Source organism: Lepidochelys olivacea, assembly GCF_965140295.1.
Source record: "Lepidochelys olivacea isolate rLepOli2 genome assembly, chromosome: 7".
Classification (NCBI taxonomy): Eukaryota; Metazoa; Chordata; order Testudines; family Cheloniidae; genus Lepidochelys; species Lepidochelys olivacea.
Window position 1 is genome coordinate 46,712,057 of NC_140417.1, and position 20,565 is coordinate 46,732,621.

At 53.0% G+C, this 20,565-nt stretch overlaps 1 protein-coding gene across 1 annotated transcript in view; it reads left to right on the plus strand.

Moving 5' to 3' along the window:
* Nucleotides 1-1,367: 1,367 nt before the first annotated feature.
* GRM2 (glutamate metabotropic receptor 2) overlaps nt 1,368-20,565 on the plus strand; it is an 81,765-nt gene continuing 62,567 nt past the window's right edge. Inside the window, exon 1 of the mRNA XM_084633225.1 lies at nt 1,368-1,442. The gene's annotated coding sequence lies outside the window, so the exon portion shown is untranslated. The remainder of the gene's footprint in view (nt 1,443-20,565) is intronic.

Consider the following 20,565-nt stretch of genomic DNA (forward strand, 5'->3'; position numbering starts at 1 on the left):
CCCCCAGCTCCAGTCTGTATGTAGGGGTTGGGGTGCCAGGCTCTCCCATGCCCAAGGCTCTGTCTGGGTCTCAACAGGGAGGTTTGCCTGGCTCTGTACGGGGAATCAGTGTATCAGATCAAACAGCAATGAAACCAACTGTGGCCCCGCTAGACCCTGGGACCCCAGCCCAGCCACTGCCCTCTTGGAGCTGGGGATTCTCAGGCTGGCCTGGGGCAGAGGCATCTCTCCAGAGCCCGGCCAGCTGCCCAGGGGAGTGGTGGGCATGTGGGATGGGCTCCCAGGGGCTGCCAGGCAAGGCACACTCCCGAGATGGGTGGGCTGCAGCCCCCAGGCCATTTGCCAACTGAGGCAGCATCCCTGGCCCAGGCAGAGAGCATGGCTGGGGGTGCCAGTGGTTGGGTGAATCACCCCCCTGGCCCAGCACCAGCCACAGCAGGGCAGCCAGGGGCTAAAGGAGAGCCTGGCTGGGAGTTGAACAGGGATCGCTGGTGCATTGGAGGGGGCACGGCCAGGGTTGTAGCCTCCACTGCTCTCCGGGGTACCCCTGGCCACCATGGCCCCAGGGGGCAAAGAGGGGAGCTGCACTGGAGGCTGATGTGACCTTCCAGCCCAGCCAGCCTCTGGCCCAGGGGCAGCTCAGGGCCCTGCCACCCGGGGAGATGCAGGCTCCATGCTGGGCCAAGGGCTCTGCGCTCCTGTTGCCACCGAGGCTGTGGCCAGGCAACAGTGGGAGGGTGCAGGGGCAGGGTGCCTGGAGGGGGCGCAGTATGGGGCCTGAGAGCAGGGGTGCCGGGGGGTCGGTTTGGGGCCTGAGGGCAGGGGCTCCCTCTGGGACACCCTGCCCCATGCCCAGACAGCACTGGCTCAGTGGGGCCTCTCTGCCGGGCGCCTCCGCGGGGGCGGTGCCCCCTGGTGCCATGAGCCAGCTACCCCCGAAGACCCTGTCCCTTAGGAGGGTGGGAGCCGTGGGGCTGCGCCCCCACCCTAGGGCACCCGCCACGCACCCCCCTCGGAGAGGGACAGTGCCCAGCCGCGCCTGCGGCGCCTAGCGCTTGGGATCAGCACCCCAGGCTCGGACAGCTCCTTGCTGCGCGTCCGGCCGCGCCAGCTGCTTGGCTTGGGCGCCTTTGGAGGAGTTTCCAGCAAGAGCCAAATCCGCGAGCATCAGGGAGAGGGCGCGGGCGCGGGAGAGCCCCGCTTGGCAGCTGAGCAAATCAAGAGCCTTCAGCACCAGCGCGGTGGGCAGCTACTTATGCAAGAGCCAAGGACCGAGAGGCAGAGCCCCTCCAGCACCGGGCGGAGACAGCAGCTCCCCAGCCAGCGAGCCGGCAGCCCAAGTCCGCTCGCCTCTGCCTGGCTCCGATGGGGAGGCGAGGAAGAGGCTGGCCCGGGAGAGGACCGTTGCTTCCCAGTCGCTAACAGGTCCCCTTGCTGCCCAGGTAAGCGATTGCTCTCCATCGGCATCTCCTGCCACAAGGACCCTTCCCTTCCCTGTGCCCGCCTGGGGCAAGGCAACGCAGCCCGTCCTGGGGGCTGCAGGGGACTTGGCTCTGCCACGCTGCCCTCTGGGCACCCGCTCGTCTTCCCCAGAATCAAGGGGCTGGTGCTAACCCCTCTCCCCCGTTAGTCTGGATGTGGGGGCAGCCGTTGCTTGGCGAAGGCTTGCTAAACCTGTACATAGCCTCGGTGTCTACTCCTATTCTTCCCGGCAGATTGAAAGGCAGCTACAAGATTGGACTGGGAGCCCAGCAGTGCTGTGTGCCCGGCACCCACTCCCAATTCTGGCCATTCGGCATCTTCTAAAGTTGACTTGGGGGGCTGGGCGGGCGGTTCACTCCAGAAATAATTGTATTCGCCCGATCCAGATCCCCCCCCCCCCATCTTCCCGGGAGCTCCGGGGCAGCAAAAATATGCCTCCTTGCTGCTGGCTTGTCTCGGAAAGAAGGGGCTGCCTTTTCCATTTGATGCCAGCCGGGATGGCCCTGTCTGAGCAGGTTTTGCTGCGTTTGAACGATTCAACGTCCTTCGTGGGCAAGACGAAAAAGTCTGAATAGATGAAAACGCCTCAAAAGGGCTGACGGCTCCGCGTGGCTTTTAATAAACAAACCGACCAGGCAGGGAGATGAAAGCAGAGCGCAGAGCGGGGGAGGGAAGAGAAGTGTGAAGGAATCCGGTAAAATAGAGACACTTGTTTCCTCCTCTCTCCTTTGCACAGAGTCTAGAGCCCTAATTCAGGGCTTGTACAGAGCAGCCCCCAGCCACACAAGGTAACTTGGAGCCCTCCTTCTGTTTGGCCTCCGTATATTCTTTGGTTTACCCCTCCACACACTCATCACCCCCCAAATAGGTGTAGGCTGCGCTGAGGGGAAGCTATTGACAGATGTGTTTGTTTTTATTTTCTTCCAGTTTTTCAAGCCAGTCACACAATTAACAACTGACCAAGTGAGCAAAAGTAAATGACTGGCTGGGGGGGAAATCTGACCAGGAAACTAAGTCTTTCTTTCTTTCTTTCTTTCTTTCTTTCTTTCTTTCTTTCTTTCTTTCTTTCTTTCTTTCTTTCTTTCTTTCTTTCTTTCTTTCTTTCTTTCTTTCTTTCTTTCTTTCTTTCTTTCCCATTAGAACAACTACCCAGAAGCATGGTGGATTCTCCATCACTGACAATTTTTAAATCCAGATTGGAGGTTTTTCTAAAAGCTCTGCTCAAGGAATGATTTGGGGGCCGTTCTCCGGCCTGTGCTATACAGGAGGTCAGACTAGCTGATCTCAACGGTCCCTTCTGTCCTTGGGATGGAGGAATTTATGAATTTCCCCTTCACCTCTCTAATTCTTTCTCTCTTTTCTACACGAGAGGGAAGAATACTCTTTTGCAGCTTTAAGTGTTAGGTCCCAGCAAGGCTCAGAGGTATTTGCTATCTATCTAGAGTCAGGGGCATGCTATAAAGACAATGCTGTAACATTCCTACGGGGAGAAAATGTGCTCAATTGCCCTCCAGTTAAAAAGAAATAGCCAGATGAAGTCTGCAATCTAATTCATGTAAAACAAAGTGCATTATTTATCATGCCGTCTGAAAAGCCCAAACTCCTTTATCTTCAAAAAGTTGAGTCTGTTTTATAAATGCAAGAGAAAAGTTTTAACTCATTCCACCCCATGGATGCCTTTGAATCTTTAAGGATACTTGTAAGAAAGGCAAATGAGAAATCAGAGCACATTGCTCATTTTTGCCGCTGATGTCTTGTGAATGCGTGATTTGACCAGCTATTCTAAAGAGCAACCTGAATTAATTTGTGTGGAATTAAAATCACCCTGGACAGTCATCCATCAGACAATCACTGACAGACAATCACCCTCTCATAAAGCAGACCCGACAGGATGTCTATTTTGGGGCAATTTATCGAAATGACTGATGGCGTCAATTAAGCACAGGGCCTGTGGAGACTGGGGCTTGCTCTCAGAGTCTCCTTGTATGTTCCATATCTCAGAAAATCACCAAGAAAGGAGCCTGAAGCTGCAGTTTCAGCTGTCAGGTGAGAAGACTGAAGAGCAACAGGAGAGCTGAACGAATGGTAGCACACAAGATGTGCGGCGGGTTGGGGGGCATATTTGTTGTCTTTGTTTTTAGATGTAAAACCCCTTGCCTGCTACCCTCACAAATTGACTGCCACCAATCCCCTTCCAGGCTTGTGTAGGATTTGGAGGGCATCTGATGACTCCAGTACTGCTCTTTGAACAAATACATGCAAAGACAAGGACCTAACTACTCCTAGAGGAGCAGGGCTGCCAATGGTGGCACCGTCTCTCAGGCCCCCAATTCAGGAAAGCATTTAAGCGTGTGCTTCACTTAAGTACATGCTCAAAGTCAATGGGATTTACAGATTAATAGATTCATAGTTTCTGAGGCCAGAAGGGATGGTTGTAATAATTTCGTCAGGTCTCCCCTATAATACAACCCACAGGATGTCCTTGAATTAATTCCTCTGTGAACCAGAGCAGATCTTTTAAGAAAGCCTCCAATCTTGATTTAAACATTGCCAGTGCTGGAAAAATCCTGGATACCTTATCTCCACTCTGAATGGATCTAGCTTAAACTTCCAGCCATTGGATCATATTATACCTTTGTCTGCTAAATTGAAGAGCCAATTATTAACTTATTTGTTCCCCATGTGGGTACTTATAGACTGTGATCAAGTCACCTCTTAACCTTCTCTTTGTTAGATAGATTGAGTACCTGGAGTCTATCGCTGTAAGGCAGGTTTTCCAATCCTTCAATCATTCCTGTGGCTCTTCTTTGAACCTTCTCCAATTTATCCACATCCTTGTTGAATTGCGGGCACCAGAACTGGACACACTGGCCCAGCAGCTGTCACACCAGAGAAAAAATATAGGCGTAAAACAACCTCTTTACTCCTACTGGAGGTTCCTCTGTTTATGCATCCCAGAATCACCTTAGCTGTTTTGGCTACAGCGTCATGCTGGGAGCTCAAGTTCAGCAGATTCTCCACCACAACCCTCAAATCTTTGTTAGAGTCACTGCTTCCCAGGAGAGAGCCCAGCATCTGGCAAGTATGGCCTACGTTCTTTGTTCTCAGATTTATCATTTTACATTTGGCCATGTACTGTTTGCTTGCACCCAGCTTGCCAAGCATGCTTAAAGGTAAGCACTTTTTGTACGCACCGTATGCATGTTTTCTTGCATAGGGATGAACATATGTATTTGCTCCAGTGTTTTCCTGACCTGGGCCAGATTCTGAGCTGAGGTACATCAGTGCAGCTCCATTAATTCAAGAGGAGTAGATCCATTCACGTCACTGAAATCAATGATGCAGTGCTGTTTCACACCAGCTCAGGATCTGGCCCGTACTGGCTAGATTCAGTTTTTACGTTCATAGGAAATAAGAAATAAGGTAGTTCTATGATTCTAGGATGGTAGAGCCATTTAATGGGCAAGACTGAGAGGGATAGAGCAGCTAACAGAAACCTAGGACCCCTGGAGAAGAGAACTGCTTGAGGGAGACTCGAGTGCCAGGCATGGCTGTGATTTGAGAAATGGCTCTGCTTGAACAGGACAGTGACTAGAGCCCAGGTTGAGATGTACGTGGGGAGTTGGACACAGACACTATCTTTGTTCCACAGACTTCAGGACTAGAGGGAAAACAAAGGCAGCTTAGGGCTCTTCAGAATGAATCAACGTGAAGGCAAATGACATCTTGCCTACTACAGCAAGGGAAAGTGACAGAATGGGCCCTAGAGAACCCCAGAATTACTCTGATTATCTCCTTCCATAGGCCCTGCCATCCCAGGAGCTCAATGCACCTGACAAACATTAATGAATTGACCCTCACAACCCCCCTATGGGGCAGGGAGTTTTATTATTCTCCATGTGACCAGAGGGGAAAGAGAGGCATGCACAGGTGAAGTGACGTGCCTAAGGGCACATAGCAAGGCAGAAAATGAGCCAGGACTAGAACCTCTGACTACAGGACCAGTGCTGTAACCACCAAGCAATGCTTCCTCTCTGGTGGCCTAGTGGCTGCAGTGTGCACTGCTGGGGTTCAGACGATGGACAAGAGGGACTCCCTGAGGTCATGGGGGGAGGGTGCAAGAGGGGAATGTATCAGGCATGGGGGGCCTCAGTCAGGCACAAGGGGGGATTGCAAGAGCATCCCCCACTCCTCTAGGGAGACTGTGTCTAGCCTAGCATCTCTCACTGTCGGGATCCCCCACCCCCCCACGCAATTTTCAGACTAAATATTCTCTTTGTTCATATCATCCCGTTGATCCTAGGCCTCCCCACCACGTGCCACATAAACGATCCCTTGACCTCCTTGGTGCTCACAGCCCTCAGACCTCTGTAGGCTCTTACGTGCCCCATCTTTCACCATCTCTTAGCCGAGCTCTAGCTATTTAGCTCTTTCAATCTTCCCTCATAAGCGATCCCTTCCCCGCAGCTCTCCTCTGAACACCCTCCCCTTTGCCAGGCTCTCTCCAGCCAGGAGGGGCCCTGGCATCGAATGCAGGGGGCCAGTCCAGAGCTTGGTTTGGCGCTCCACCAGTCTCTCCAGCTGAGAATCCAGAGCTGGATTTGTGATGTGGTCACACCAGGCTGGATGCATCTCTGTATGCAGTCCCACCTGGCACTGGGCCTATTAACTATCAGATTGCACTGCAAACTTATCACTGATTCGCTGTCTCCTATCACCCTCTCAGTATTCAAAGGGGAGGCTGTGTGGCCTAGCGCATAGCGCACTGGCCTGGGACTCCAGAGACCTGAGTTTTAGGCTGTGCTCTGCCACTGGCTTGCTGGGGGACCTTGGGTATGTCACTTCTCTGCTCCCTGCCTCAGTTTCTCCATCTGTAAAATGGGGATAATGTCATAAAGCCCTTTGAGTTCTATGGCTGAAAAGTGCTACATAAGAACTCAGCACCAGGGACAGATGAGTTGTTTTCTGACCCGCCCAAATCTGTACTTGTTGGCTGCAACCCCCATCTCCCACCCATGGGGTTGGCTCTCCTTCCTTGCCTGTTGGGTCAGTGTGGTCATGGCCACATGCCCCATGCCTGCTGTGCACCTCCCCCTGTGGGTGCGTGCTGTGGAGTGAGGCGCCCTGGATGCCTCAGCACACTTGTGCCATAGCACACACAGCGTAGCGAGGTGGCAGCCACCAACAGGAGCAGGGCATGCATTTGCCACCGTGCCAACCCCACGGGCAGAACAAGGCAGACCTGACCCCGCCGGGCCACAGTGCTCAGTGATGGCGTCTGACCCACCTTGACACCGAGACGTGGAGGCAAGGACACGGTGCCGGCTGGCCGGGCACTGATCCGCTCGGTGATGGTAGAAAGGATACAGCTCGCCAGTTGCAGGCGCTTAGCGAAAAAGGCAAGCTCTGTCAGCTGCTATTTGAGAGCAAACTTCTGATGCCAGAGCTGACAGTGGCTGTAGGGGCCGGAGCCACGGCTGTGAGCCAAGCAGGCGCTGGTGAAAGCCAGGGTTGCCTGAGACGAGAGGGGCATTCATCTCCTCCCTCGATTATTAGTGCACTCAGCCCATCAGGAACCCACAGCCCTGGAGGTGTGTGATTTGGAGACACTTTGCCTGAGCTGCCCGCACCTCCCTCGTGTTCCCTGTCTCTCTGCCTGGCTGACCCCGTCTCTCAGCCATTACCACCTTTCAGATCCCATTTCCCGTTTCCTGAGCCGTTCTGCTCAGCCATATTTGTGAAAGACAATAAAGTAATAATTCTGCTTGGATTGCCTGAGCATGCCTCGTTGCGCCATCGCACTGGGGGTGTCAGCAAATGCTTAATTTAAGGAAGCCGGCACCATCCTATTTATATCCCATTCAGCCTTCCACTCTGAAGCAACTGGGCTCCAGGCCTAGTGTGCTCACTGCTGCGGGGGTGGGATGGGTGGGACAGGACTGGGGGCTGCAATTAAAGGACCATACCTGGGTGCCAAAGAGCAAGTTGCTAGTTAGAAATCCCTGGGCTTCTCGGAGTTACCCCCGGGTGCTTATTCTTGCCTGTGTCTGCCATGCTCAGGGTGGCTCTGGGCTGTGGGAAACACCCCATCCTGTCCGTTCTGTACCCAGTAGGGCAGGGAAAGGACAAAGGAGGAGCGCTGTGGATTGCTGCAGATCTCACACACAGTCACTGCCAGGATGGGCTCCTGCATGCAGACGGCTGGACTCCAGGGCGGCCAGCCCAGAAAACCTTGCTGGGATACAGCGAACAAAGTATGCAAGACTCGGTGCCATACAACAGTGTGTTGTAATTTCAGTGCACACCAGGCTCTGACCCTCACAGGCTGCCAGGCCTGGGTTTTCCCAGCTCTCCCACTGACCTGCAGTGCAACCTTTATCAAGTCACTTCCCCGCTCTGGAAGGCGGGGGAGCTGGGGAGCAAGGACAGTTTGCATCCATTGAGGAGCTACTTCCTGGGCTGCTTCCCCCTCCCACCGTTGTCTATTTTGTCCAGTTAGACTTAGCTCTGCTGGACAGTGGCTGGATCTCAGTGGCAGCAGGATGGGACCCCGATCTCAAGTCGAGCCCCTCAATGCTACTGTAATGGCAATGTTATTGCTAATAACTGAGTCCCTCTGGGTCCATACCCCTGAAGGACCAAGAAGGTGGCAAATTGGGAATAGAGCCAAAGGGGAAGAAGAACCAGGCAGACTTTTCTCCCCAGTGCGTTTCTGTTCCAACACAATGTAGACAGCAGCCTCATCCACGAAGCAGCACAAACTGAGCTGGAAAGACCCACTGGATTTTGTCTGTGGCCTGGAGCCTGGAAAAGGGCCGGCCGTCTATTCAGTGCAGTGCCTCCTCCCCCGTGAGGCTGGCTCTGTGGCCGCAGGGCAGGGCTGATTCCCACCAGAGAGAGAATCAATTGCCAGCACCAGGTGCAGGTATTGCCCAGAGAGCTGCATTATGGGAAGCAGCTGCCACTGGCACTGCTGGGCTGCTCTGGTGCTGAATTTTCTTTCTTTCTTTCTTTCTTTCTTTCTTTCTTTTTCTTTTTCCTTTTCTTTTCATTTCTTTTCTTTTCTAGTAGGCCTATCACCATAACACCCAGCCACCCTCTATTCCCATGTGTCCTTCACTCTGGAGCCAGGCCTTCCCGCCCTGCTCGTTAGCATCAAGGCAAGAGGATCAGTGCTTCATTAGCAAATCCCCATGGGATCTGTAGTGCCAGAGCCAAGTGTGTCAGACGTTCACCTCCCAACAGCCCTGGCTGGCTTGCGGGAGATGAGCATGCCCACCCCCTTCGGCATGCTCCACCCAGAAGCATTGTTTCTCTGATGCCTTCTCCAGCAGCTGAGAAAGGGTCCTGAGGTCTAGCCCGGTGAACCACAGAGAAGAACATATCATTTGGTGGCTGCAGTGGGATCTGGAACAAGCTTTCTGTATCTCGCTGCCGCAAGACTCTCCAGGCCTGACTCTGCTCTCGCTTGCCTCAGTTTTACAGCAGTGTCATGACATTGACTTCAGTGGTAGTCACCCCTGACTTACACTGGAGCAACTGAGAGCAGACTCAGGCTCTCCTCCGCTCCACTCCCCATCCCCACTCCTTTCTTGCTTGTCAGTGCCTCTTAGCTCCCACTCCCTTGGCTAGTCTTTAACGCCAAGAAGCACTTTGGGGACGCAGGGCCAGATCCACAGTGTGGCTCTGTTGACTCCAGTGCAGCTTATATGTGTGACTGCCCAGACACTGTGCCCGCTCACACCAGCTGTAGAACACGCCCCCTCTTTGTGCAGAGGACGCTCTGCAAGAGAAGGGGTGTGAGCGGCATTGGCTCTATTTGTTTAATGTCACTATTTAGGCCCAGGGCCAGAGAAGAGCCAAAATCACTGGAACCTGGCCAAGCCACAGGGAAGTGGGGATGCTAGCTCTGCGGCATGTCTACCTCATCCCTGGGAACCGGCTGGCGCTAAGCAGAGGCATTCCCCGGGGGAATCTGAGGGCAGGACTTGGTTGATCAGGGGAGCAGCTGCACTCTGTGGCATGACCTTGCACTGATTTCCCATCAGATATGGGAGGGTGGCTAACGCTAGACCTGGGTGGAACGGTAGGGTTGAAATCTTTTGGTTGAAAATCCGTTTTTTCTATAACAAACCATTTGTTGGAATCAGAGCGCAATGTTTCAGTTTGATCAAAGCAAAACATTCTGATCGACCCCAAATGAAAATCTTTTCAGCAATGTCTTTGGCAGGACATTTTGAAAATGGTTTGGGGTCGTTTTGGAATGGGGAAGAAAGGGCAATTGAGGAATTGCCCTTGAAATGGAAAATCCAGTTGCCTCCCAGCTCTAGCTGATGCTGCTCCAAGCCATGGTGTGTTGCCCACCAGCAGGGGGCAGCGGGGCACAGCAGGAAGTGAAGAACTGCTGGAGGAATTTCCAAGGAGGCAGAAGGGGACAGTGACCAGAGTGGTGTTTAGCCTGGACACTTGGGCTAACGCCGCTGCTCTGCTGAAAAACCTCCAGAGGACTCCAATGACCACGGCTGGTGGCCAGGGCCTGGGCTCAATGTCTCACACTAAAGACATCAGTGCAGTGTCCCCTGCTGGGTGTTGGTTCAGCTCTGCCGGAGGGAGGCTCGCTAACCCTGCCCGCTGCTTGCTCTGCAGAGATCCCCTAAGACAGGTACTGGCCAGACCAAACCCGACTTTCATTGACATGACGCCGACACAAGGGGGCTGGCTATAGACAACGATAGTAGTGCAAATAAACGCTGCTGTAGTGCTCTCCTCCTGCAGAGACCCTAATGCTTTAACAGGGCCAGTCAGCGTCCTCATGCCCTCTCGAGAGGGGAGTGGCTCAGCCAAGGGCACACAGCGAGTCAGTGCCAGAGCCAGGAATAGGCCCAGGTGCCCTGCCTCCTGCACGGCACCCTTCGGTGGCCACCATTGCTGCTCCTCGATCAGCCAGTGGGGGCGCTGTGTGGCATGTCTTTATTCCTCCCAGGCCGAATGCTCTGGCTGGGCTGGGCTCCCAGGGCCAGCTAGCAGTGGCTAGGAATAGGAATGAACCCTGGGTCCTCCCAGAGTGCTCAGCGCAGAACCTATTTAACCCACAGAACACAGTCTTGGGTTCCTCACTCCACCTGTGGGCCCACGCACACGCAGGAACCCTCACAGACGGCAGTGTGAGGGGGCACGGGCCTGCTCTAGCAGAGAGGAGGCTAATGAACTCGTCTGGGCTCAGCCAGCACTAACCAGGTGCACATGTCTGGCTTGGAGCAGGGGCACTTAAAAAGGGAAAGTTTGCCCCGGGAAGGGGTGGGGAACGGAAAAATTATGGAGCAGGTCCTCAAAGAATCAATCCTGAAGCACTTACATGAGAGGAAAGTGATCAGGAACAGTCAGCATGGATTCACCAAGGGAAGGTCATGCCTGACTAATCTAATCGCCTTCTATGATGAGATTACTGGTTCTGTGGATGAAGGGAAAGCAGTGGATGTATTGTATCTTGACTTTAGCAAAGCTTTTGACACTGTCTCCCACAGTATTCTTGTCAGCAAGTTAAAGAAGTACAGGCTGGATGAATGCACTATAAGGTGGGTAGAAAGTTGGCTAGATTGTCGGGCTCAACGGGTAGTGATCAATGGCTCCATGTCTAGTTGGCAGCCGTTGTCAAGTGGAGTGCCCCAGGGGTTGGTCCTGGGGCCGGTTTTGTTCAATATCTTCATAAATGATCTGGAGGATGGTGTGGATTGCACTCTCAGCAAATTTGCGGATGATACTAAACTGGGAGGAGTGGTAGATACACTGGAGGGCAGGGATAGGATACAGAGGGACCTAGACAAATTGGAGGATTGGGCCAAAAGAAATCTGATGAGGTTCAATAAGGATAAGTGCAGGGTCCTGCACTTAGGACGGAAGAACCCAATGCACAGCTACAGACTAGGGACCGAATGGCTAGGCAGCAGTTCTGCAGAAAAGCACCTAGGGGTGCCAGTGGACGAAAAGCTGGATATGAGTCAGCAGTGTGCCCTTGTTGCCAAGAAGGCCAATGGCATTTTGGGATGTATAAGTAGGGGCATAGCGAGCAGATCGAGGGACGTGATCGTCCCCCTCTATTCGATATTGGTGAGGCCTCATCTGGAGTACTGTGTCCAGTTTTGGGCCCCACACTACAAGAAGGATGTGGATAAATTGGAAAGAGTCCAGCAAAGGGCAACAAAAATTATTAGGGGTCTGGAACACATGACTTATGAGAGGCTGAGGGAACTGGGATTGTTTAGTCTGCGGAAGAGAAGAATGAGGGAGGATTTGATAGCTGCTTTCAACTACCTGAGAGGTGGTTCCAGAGAGGATGGTTCTAGACTATTCTCAGTGGTGGAAGAGGACAGGACAAGGAGTAATGGTCTCAAGTTGCAGTGGGGGAGGTTTAGGTTGGATATTAGGAAAAACTTTTTCACTAGGAGGGTGGTGAAACACTGGAATGCGTTGCCTAGGGAGGTGGTGGAATCTCCTTCCTTAGAAGTTTTTAAGGTCAGGCTTGACAAATCCCTGGCTGGGATGATTTAATTGGGGATGGGTCCTGCTTTGAGCAGGGGGTTGGACTAGATGACCTTCTGAGGTCCCTTCCAACCCTGATATTCTATGATTCTATGAACAGGAAGAAAACGACTGACTGCAGAGGCGAGGTCTATGCTGCAATTAAAACCTGTGGCTGGCCCGTGCCAGCTGGCTCAGGCTCAGGGACTGTTTAGTTGCAGTGCAGAGGTTCAGGTTTGGGCTGGAGCCTGGGCTCTGGGACCCTGTGAGGTGGGAGGGTCCCAGAGCTCAGGCTGCGGCCTGATGGCCAGCATCTACACCACAATGAAACAGCCCTGCAACCCGAGCCGGCTGGCACTGGCCAGCTGTGCGTGTCTAATTGCAATGTAAACATACCCAGAGACAGAGCACCCCAAAGGGAGACAGTTGCAGGCTTCGCTGCTCCTGAAATGACATGGACCAGCTATGAAGCAGGGTCTCCCAAGAGGAGGGGCTGGAGGTAGACACTATATCAGTTGATAAGCCATGCCCCAATGGGTGACCCCAAACAACAGCCGAAGGGACACACCACCTTCCTTTGCCTTGCTTTGCTTTGACTCGGATTCCCCTCTCTCTCAAGGGAAAGAGAGACAAGGACTTTTCTTTTGTTGTGTGGAGAACCCCTTGAGCCTTGCAAACATTATAAAACTTGAATTGGGGTCTGGTGGGGGCTCAGGGAGCCCCAGCACAAACAGATGTACACAGTGAGAGACACATATGTACACAGAAACAGATGTACACACAGAGAGACAAGGGGTATCTTTTATTGGACCAACTTTTGTTGGTGAGAGAGACAAGCTGTCGAGCTTACACGGAGCTCTTTAGATCTGGGGAATTCACTGAGAGCGTCACAGCTAAATACAAGGTGGAACAGATTGTTTAGCTCCTAAGTAGTTAACACACATTTCAAGGGACCATTCAAGGTGAAGTGGCCGGTTAACAGCCCTCCAGTCATAGGGAGGAAAGGGGTGGGGGGTGGGGAAAGGCAGCTGGGGGTTATTAGTGGGTTATAGATTGTTTTAATAAGCCATAAATAAGCCAGTGTCTGTATTCAGTCCATGACTTTTAGTGTCTAGCAGAGTTATGAATTTAAGCTCCCAAACTCATTTCTTGTAAGGGTTGTGCAGGGTTCCTTTGAGGCTGAGGACTGAGAGGTCAGATACAGAGCGATCGCTTTGGGAAAAGTGTTCACCCACAGGTGTGATGGTGCTCCGGTCTTTTATCATTTTCCTGTGTGAGCTCAGGGACCGAATGGCTAGGCAGCAGTTCTGCGGAAAAGGACCTAGGGGTGACAGTGGACGAGAAGCTGGATATGAGTCAGCAGTGTGCCCTTGTTGCCAAGAAGGCCAATGGCATTTTGGGATGTATAAGTAGGGGCATAGCGAGCAGATCGAGGGACGTGATCGTTCCCCTCTATTCGACATTGGTGAGGCCTCATCTGGAGTACTGTGTCCAGTTTTGGGCCCCACACTACAAGAAGGATGTGGATAAACTGGAGAGAGTCCAGCGAAGGGCAACAAAAATGATTAGGGGTCTAGAACACATGACTTATGAGAAGAGGCTGAGGGAGCTGGGATTGTTTAGCCTGCGGAAGAGAAGAATGAGGGGGGATTTGATAGCTGCTTTCAACTACCTGAAAGGGGGTTCCAAAGAGGATGGCTCTAGACTGTTCTCAATGGTAGCAGATGACAGAACGAGGAGTAATGGTCTCAAGTTGCAGTGGGGGAGGTCTAGGTTGGATATTAGGAAAAACTTTTTCACTAGTAGGGTGGTGAAACACTGGAATGCGTTACCTAGGGAGGTGGTGGAATCTCCTTCCTTAGAGGTTTTTAAGGTCAGGCTTGACAAAGCCCTGGCTGGGATGATTTAACTGGGAATTGGTCCTGCTTCGAGCAGGGGGTTGGACTAGATGACCTTCTGGGGTCCCTTCCAACCCTGATATTCTATGATTCTATGATTGACAAGCGTAGCGATGGGCTGGTTTCACACCCACACATTCATAATGACACAGACGTCCATATACAGAAAGGTATGTGAACACGTGCATGCATGCACACTCAGAATCATGTCACTGTGTTGGCTGGTGAGATTATAAACCTCACACTGAAAACAGCTCCTATTAATGGGTGACTTTTCCCTACTCTACTTTGCCCCAATGATAAAGTATTTTGAGACCAGTTTGTAGTGTCTCAGTGGGTTTCAGAGTGACTGGCATTCTCCCAGCCCGATCCACGTCTCAGAACAAAGCCTGCTAGGGCATTGCATTGTGGGCTCTCAGCAGCCAGAGAAATGAAGGAAATGGAGTCTATTATGCAGGAATTTTGTCACTGATCCATCGGTGGTGGGGTTCTGGGAGACTGGCTGTTGGTCTGAACTGCAAAGAATTGCGGGCGCTCATACAACGATGTACAGCAGCTCCATTGATGCTGGCGCCAAGTTAAATCGCAGCAAATAGGGCCCAGCTAAAGCCTTGACAAGCCCGTGCTGGCACAGCGCCCCCTGTACTGCTTATGTCTCAGCCCGCTACTGGAGTGTAGGGACACCATGTGCTCCACAGGGGTTTGTTACAGGCCGTGGCTTGGGAGTTCTGGCCTGTTATTATAGGGTGGCCCCGGGAGCCCTGGGCTATGAACGAACCCTGCTCTGCTACTGTAGGGTGGCCCAGGGCCTCGGCTATGCGAACCCTGCTCTGTTATTGTAGGGTGGCCCAGGGGCCCTGGGCCATGCGAACCCTGCTCTGTTATTGTAGTGTGGCCCAGGGCCCTGGGCTTTCTGAACCCTGCTCTGTTATTGTAGGGTGGCCCAGGGCCCTGGGCTATGCGAACCCTGCTCTGTTATTGTAGGGTGGCTCCGGGAGTCCTGGGCTATGCGAAGCCTTCTCTGTTATTGTAGGGTGGCCCTGGGAGCCCTGGGCTATGCGAACCCTGCTCTGTTATTGTAGGGTGGCCCTGGGAGCCCTGGGCTATGCGAACCCTGCTCTGTTATTGTAGGGTGGCCCAGGGGCCGTGGGTTCTGCCCTTTTCTGAAACTCAGGCCCATCAGTTCGGGAGGAACGTGGGGGGACGTATGGGGAATGTACTCACTAAGGGACCAGATGCTGAGCGGACCTGCTGAACAGTGGTGCTGTGAGAAGCTGACCCCTCCTGGCAGAGACAGGGACCCATCTTGGCCGACATGTGACCGCAGGGAGGGCTCTGCCGCCTAGCAGCTGCAATGCAGGGTGCATGGATAGTGCTGGGGGAAAGTGTCTGTGCATCTCTCTTGGAGCTGGACATGACCAGTGAATGTGGAGACAGCCCAGCTCTCAGCACACTGGGACCTCAGATTCCCCTGCCAGCCTGAGATGCCAGGCAGGCCCCTGCCTGGAGCATCTCTGGTGCCAGCCTGGGTCTTCCCACTAGCACTACATGTGACGTAATAACAACCCTGGGCCAGGCCGTGATTCCTGCCGTGCTACCAGCAGGCAGTGCCAACCCCACGCTGGGTTGGTGGGAAGGCTGGCTAAGCAGGGGCATGGCCTAGGAGGAGACAGGGAGATGGGGTTTGATTCCTGGCTGTGCTGCTGCGTCAGTGGCTTATTAATTCCCAGTGCCTTGGTTTCCCCAGCTGCAAATTCAGGATAATGGTCTTTAGTTATAATGGTTCTTCTTATCTCACTGCGGTTTTGGAGGATTATTCTTTATGCTCATAATTCATTAACGAGCATAAAGAATAATCTACCCATCCCTTGCCAACGTTATCCCCTCTCTATCTGGGCTGCATTTCTCTGAGTCTCTCTAGTCTCTGGGTATCAGATAGCCTTTGCTAGGCACTGTGTAAAGGTTATTACGGGTACATTAGCTCGGGATCATTAGCAGCAGTTCTGCTGTTACTTTAGTTCAGTGCAATCTCACCCGTCCTTGCTAGTTACCCTGCCCCTGACTGGGGCCTGTTCTGAGTCTCGGATTCCAGAGCCTCCTTCCTTTCCTCAGGACTGCTTGGCTGTTGGGCCTCATCAGGGATCCGGAGATGTCACTGCTCCCAGTTCTGCAATCAGGGCCCCTGCAGGGGTGGTTCGAAGGACGGTATCATCTCCAGCGCCCATGCCCTGCCAGAGGCTAAGGCTCGCGCTGCCTCCACCACCCATGCCCTGCCTGGGGCAGAGGTTCCGCAGCCCCTGCTTCATTCCTTCTGCCCTGCCCATTTCTTTAAAGCCAGTCGTGCCATCTGCATTTGCTGCTGGCCCAGCCGGCCAGCCCACTCCAGCTGGACATGACACTGGGGTGGTGGGGCTTTGTGGTTGCTGTGGCTTTGTGGGGCTGAGGCCTTGGAGGGGAGGCAATCAGGCAGCAAGTTTCCTGCCCTGCTGGCCCTAGGCTGGAGGGGTCTCAGGCTGCCCTGGGAGCTGATGAGTCAGTGCAGGGCCCAGGGCTGGCCCTGCCATCCGGTTAGAGCAGCCAGAGGGAGCCACTCTCATGCGGTGTGGTGAGGGCTGGTGATGGGCTCTGTAAAGCCCACGGTGGCCTTATTAGAATCCTGGAAGGTGGGTGGGCACAACCCACCCACATCTAAAGGCCCCGCCTTCCCCAGTCTTGCAGGAGGGACCACTGGACCCAAGAACCAACTGAATACAGGGGACAACTAATGAATAACAGGGTCAGGAGGGAAGGTAACAGGTTCAAAACTAGGGATCCGGAGAGGGACACTAAGCAGAGAACCACGGACAGCGCCCATTGCTCCTCAAAGCTGTCTAGGGAGCCAGTGGACGCCCAGAGGGACTTTGCCCAGATGTATGAGACCAGGGAAGAGCGGAAATAGGCCCCACAGTTGCAGAGCACCCCCCCCCCCATCTAGTATCTTCCTCCTGGTGTTGAAAATAGCCACTTTGGCCAGGGCCGGAGGAGGTTGATGATGAGGTCTCGTGACTTCGTGGGGCCACGGACAGGGTGTGCGAATATAAACAGGTGGGGGAAAAGTGCAACCAGAACTTCAACAGGAGGTTCTGGAGGCTCCGGAATAGGGGCTGCAACCTGGTGCATTCAAGATAAGGGTTCATGTGCCAGGGTTTCCCCTCATGCCGCTGGAGGGGCAGGTGGCGGGGATGGGGGTGAACTGCTCCAGGTACACACCTGTGCTCAAGGCTCCATGGAGGAGCTGCCAACCAATATCCCCAGCTAGTCGTGGGACCAGGGTGGAATAGAGGCTGGCCCACTGGGGTTCCTCACCCTCCACAGGTGGTAAATAGTCCCACCAGGTGGTATCAGGGCAGTACACAAGGGTGAGGAAGTGAAATGTGTGGAGCACGAGTGTGTACAGTTGTTTCCTTGGCACGGATTGTGGAAGGGAGAGAGCCGGGAGGGCTTGCAGGACAGGGGCCCGATGAAAAGGTCCGGAGGGCCTGGGATGAGGGGTGGGTGGGGAGCACCCTCTCGCAGTACCTGCTCAAGGGCAACCTGAGAGGTGGGTGACAAGGCTGCCCCCACCTCCTGGAACACGCACAGGGAGGTCAGGAGGGTGGAGAGCCCCATGCACCGACCGAGCGCTTGGGGATCCACCCAGTCCCCCCCTGTCATAGTCCAGGAGGTCTCTGATTCTGGTGGTTTCTGTCAGGACCAGCCTCTGGCGCACTGACTGTGCCATCTGCACATGAAGGTAGGGGATGTGTACCAGGGGCTCTGCGAGGAGGTCCACTCCCTCGTTGGCCACAACGGACCTGGTTGCCGAGAACAGCTTCCAGGTTTGGAGGAGGTCATGGTAGAAGACCGACAGCTCGGAGAGGTCTCGCAGAAGTCCCCTCCAGCCCACAGTGGCAGTGAGAGGCTGGCTGGGCAAGTTCCTCAAGGTTTGTCCCGCTCACAATAATCTAAATCCGATACCAAGGAGAATCCAAACTGGCTGCGATCATCTTGCTTGCTCCATGGTTGTTTCACGTTACCGCTAAAGTGCTGGCACAGTTTAGCATTTACGACTGGCCTGCTCCACACATGGGTTTCATACCCGGATCACTCTTTCCCTTAGGGGTGAGATTTCTTGCCCAGAAAGTTATGCCAGTACAGCCTTTAGTGTGGATGCGTTATACTGGCATACAGGGGGGCCTTATCCCAGTATAGGTGATTGCCCCTTCCTGTATGCACCGTTGTATTGGCATCACTACCTCCACGTGAGGGGGTTGTATTGCTTAAACTACCCCAATACTGTTAAAGGCAACACCCTTTGTGTGTAGACAAGTCCGCATGAGTGTTTACAGCATTAGAAGTAGAGAGCAGTGAAGCCTGCTGCCAGCTCCTTGCATTCAAGCATGTGAGGGAAGAGGGTTCAGGTTGGAGAGAAGAAGGAAAAGGTGGGGAGGGAAAAAGAGAAGCTGCAGGATGAGGAGAGATGCAGGAATGAGGGAGAAAAGTGGGGTATAGAGGAGAAAGAAAAGCTAATTGGAGAGAAATCCTAGAACCAAAGGGTTAGAAGGGACTGCAAGGGTCATCTGGTTTAACCCCCTGCCAAGACGCAGGATTTGCTGTGGCTAAGCCATCAAATCCTGGGAGATCCATCATTTTCATTTCACAAAGACCCAGGAAGGGCATTCGGGTCAGCTTCTGTTCTCCGCTCGTGTTTGCTGTCCTGCTGCTGCTCTTTCCTGCCCCTAGTGGGTGCATGGCTGCAAAAGAGAAGAGCTACCTGGAAAAGGTTCCCATCCATTTTTAACCAGGAAATTTGAAAAAAATTAATTAAAAAAAAATTCCCTACCAAAAATGTTCCTTTATTTGGTGGAAAATGGATGTGTTTTCAGGTTTCAAAACCTGCTTTTGTTTAGCGTTCGGGGAAGGCTTTGGCTTTTCAGAAACCAAATGATGTTTTTTAAAAACTGAAATATTCTGCTTGGAAGATTTTCAGCTGAGAGCTTCTTGCTTGTGGGCTGGGAAGGAAAATGTTGATTGAAAATCCTGCAAAAAATGTTCATTTTGGTCAAGAAGCCATTTTTCCTTTTAAAGCCATTTTTCAACCTCCTCTACAGCTCGGTGACTTGGTGGCTAGTTGTTCCATTGCACCTGCCTCCACCCCACTTGTGGGTGCAAATCCCAGTTTGTCTACACCCCCCTCTCACCGTGGGGGTGTTAGGGTTTTACCCATCCCTGGGTGAGTTACTGGCAGCAGGCACTGAACCTAGGATTTCTGGATCTTAAAGCCTATATTGGGTGAACTGAAGGACCCAGTCCTCTTAGCCAAGGTTGTTGCAGGTTACCTGACCTCTATCTGTGGCCCAGCCACTGCTAGAGGGGGACAGAGCACCACACAAAGTGGGGGTGCAACCACTGCACCCTCCCTTGAAAACTTGCTCCAGTATCTCCCAACAAGATCACCTCTTGGAAGTACAGTATCCAACTGAAGACAAGGCAAGGGTAGCACCTGGGCTCTGGACGGTTCGGCTGGCTGGTGTTCCCTTTGTGCTATAGAACGTGGCAACACGCCCAGCTCCTGGGAGGAGTCTGCGCCAGGAGGGGTGGGAGGGAGCCGGTGGAGAGCTGCCTGTTTGCAAGTTGTAAACATTTATTATTGACGAGCCTTGTAGGGAAAATGTGTAAACAGCAAGGAGTGCGAAAGGCGTGTGATTGGGGGTGAGCTGAGCAGGTGTTTGCAACTCAGAGCGCATGCAAACAAACAGCACAGCAAATGGGGAGGTGTGAAGTTTGAGGAAGGCAGAGACTCCACTCCTAGCTGAGCGCAGGATTCCCTTGGGATTGTCTGTGTGCACATAATATCTCTAGGAGAAGGGCAAGCAGGGCCAAAGGCTCAGTTCACTGCATTGTCTGCTGCACAGGTGTAATAGATCGTCATGTATTAGGCTTAGCACTCAAACAGTGTTTCTCATGGATGGATCTCAAAGCACTTTGCAAAGGAGGCTGCGTATGATGGGAGTATGACTATACAGATGGGTAAACTGAGGCACAGTCACTACTCTTCTTCTGGAGTGTATGGTGTGGAGGGGAGGGGTGCTGGATAAAAGCATTGCCCATGAGTTAAAGAAGTCAGCATAGGTACCAGGAAGCTGGGCATCTAAATGAAGAGAATAGAGCAGGTTGGCACTGGATGTTTAGATGCCACCCCTCTGACAACTGTCCTGGGAGAGATTCATAGATGCTAACGCCAGAAGGGACTATGTGATCATCTAGTCTGACCTCCTGCCTGGCACAGGCCAGAGACCTGCCCCAAAATAACCCCTAGAGCAGAGCTTCCAGAGAAACCTCCAATCTCGACTGAAAAACCTGCCCCGCCCCTTGGTTAATTACCCTCACTGTTAAAAACTTACACCTTATTTCCAGTCTGAATGTATCTAGCTTCAGTTTCCAGCTATTAGATCATGTTCTACCTTTCTCTGCTAGATTGAAGAGCCCATCATCGCATATTTGTTCCCCATGTAGGTACCATGCTAGGCTGACCTTCTGGGGTACATCTGCATTGCAATCTGAGGTGTGACAATAGCATCTCTCAGCATACCCAAGCTAGCTGTGATCTAGGTAGCTCCAGTGACAGTGAAGCTGTGCCAGCATGGTT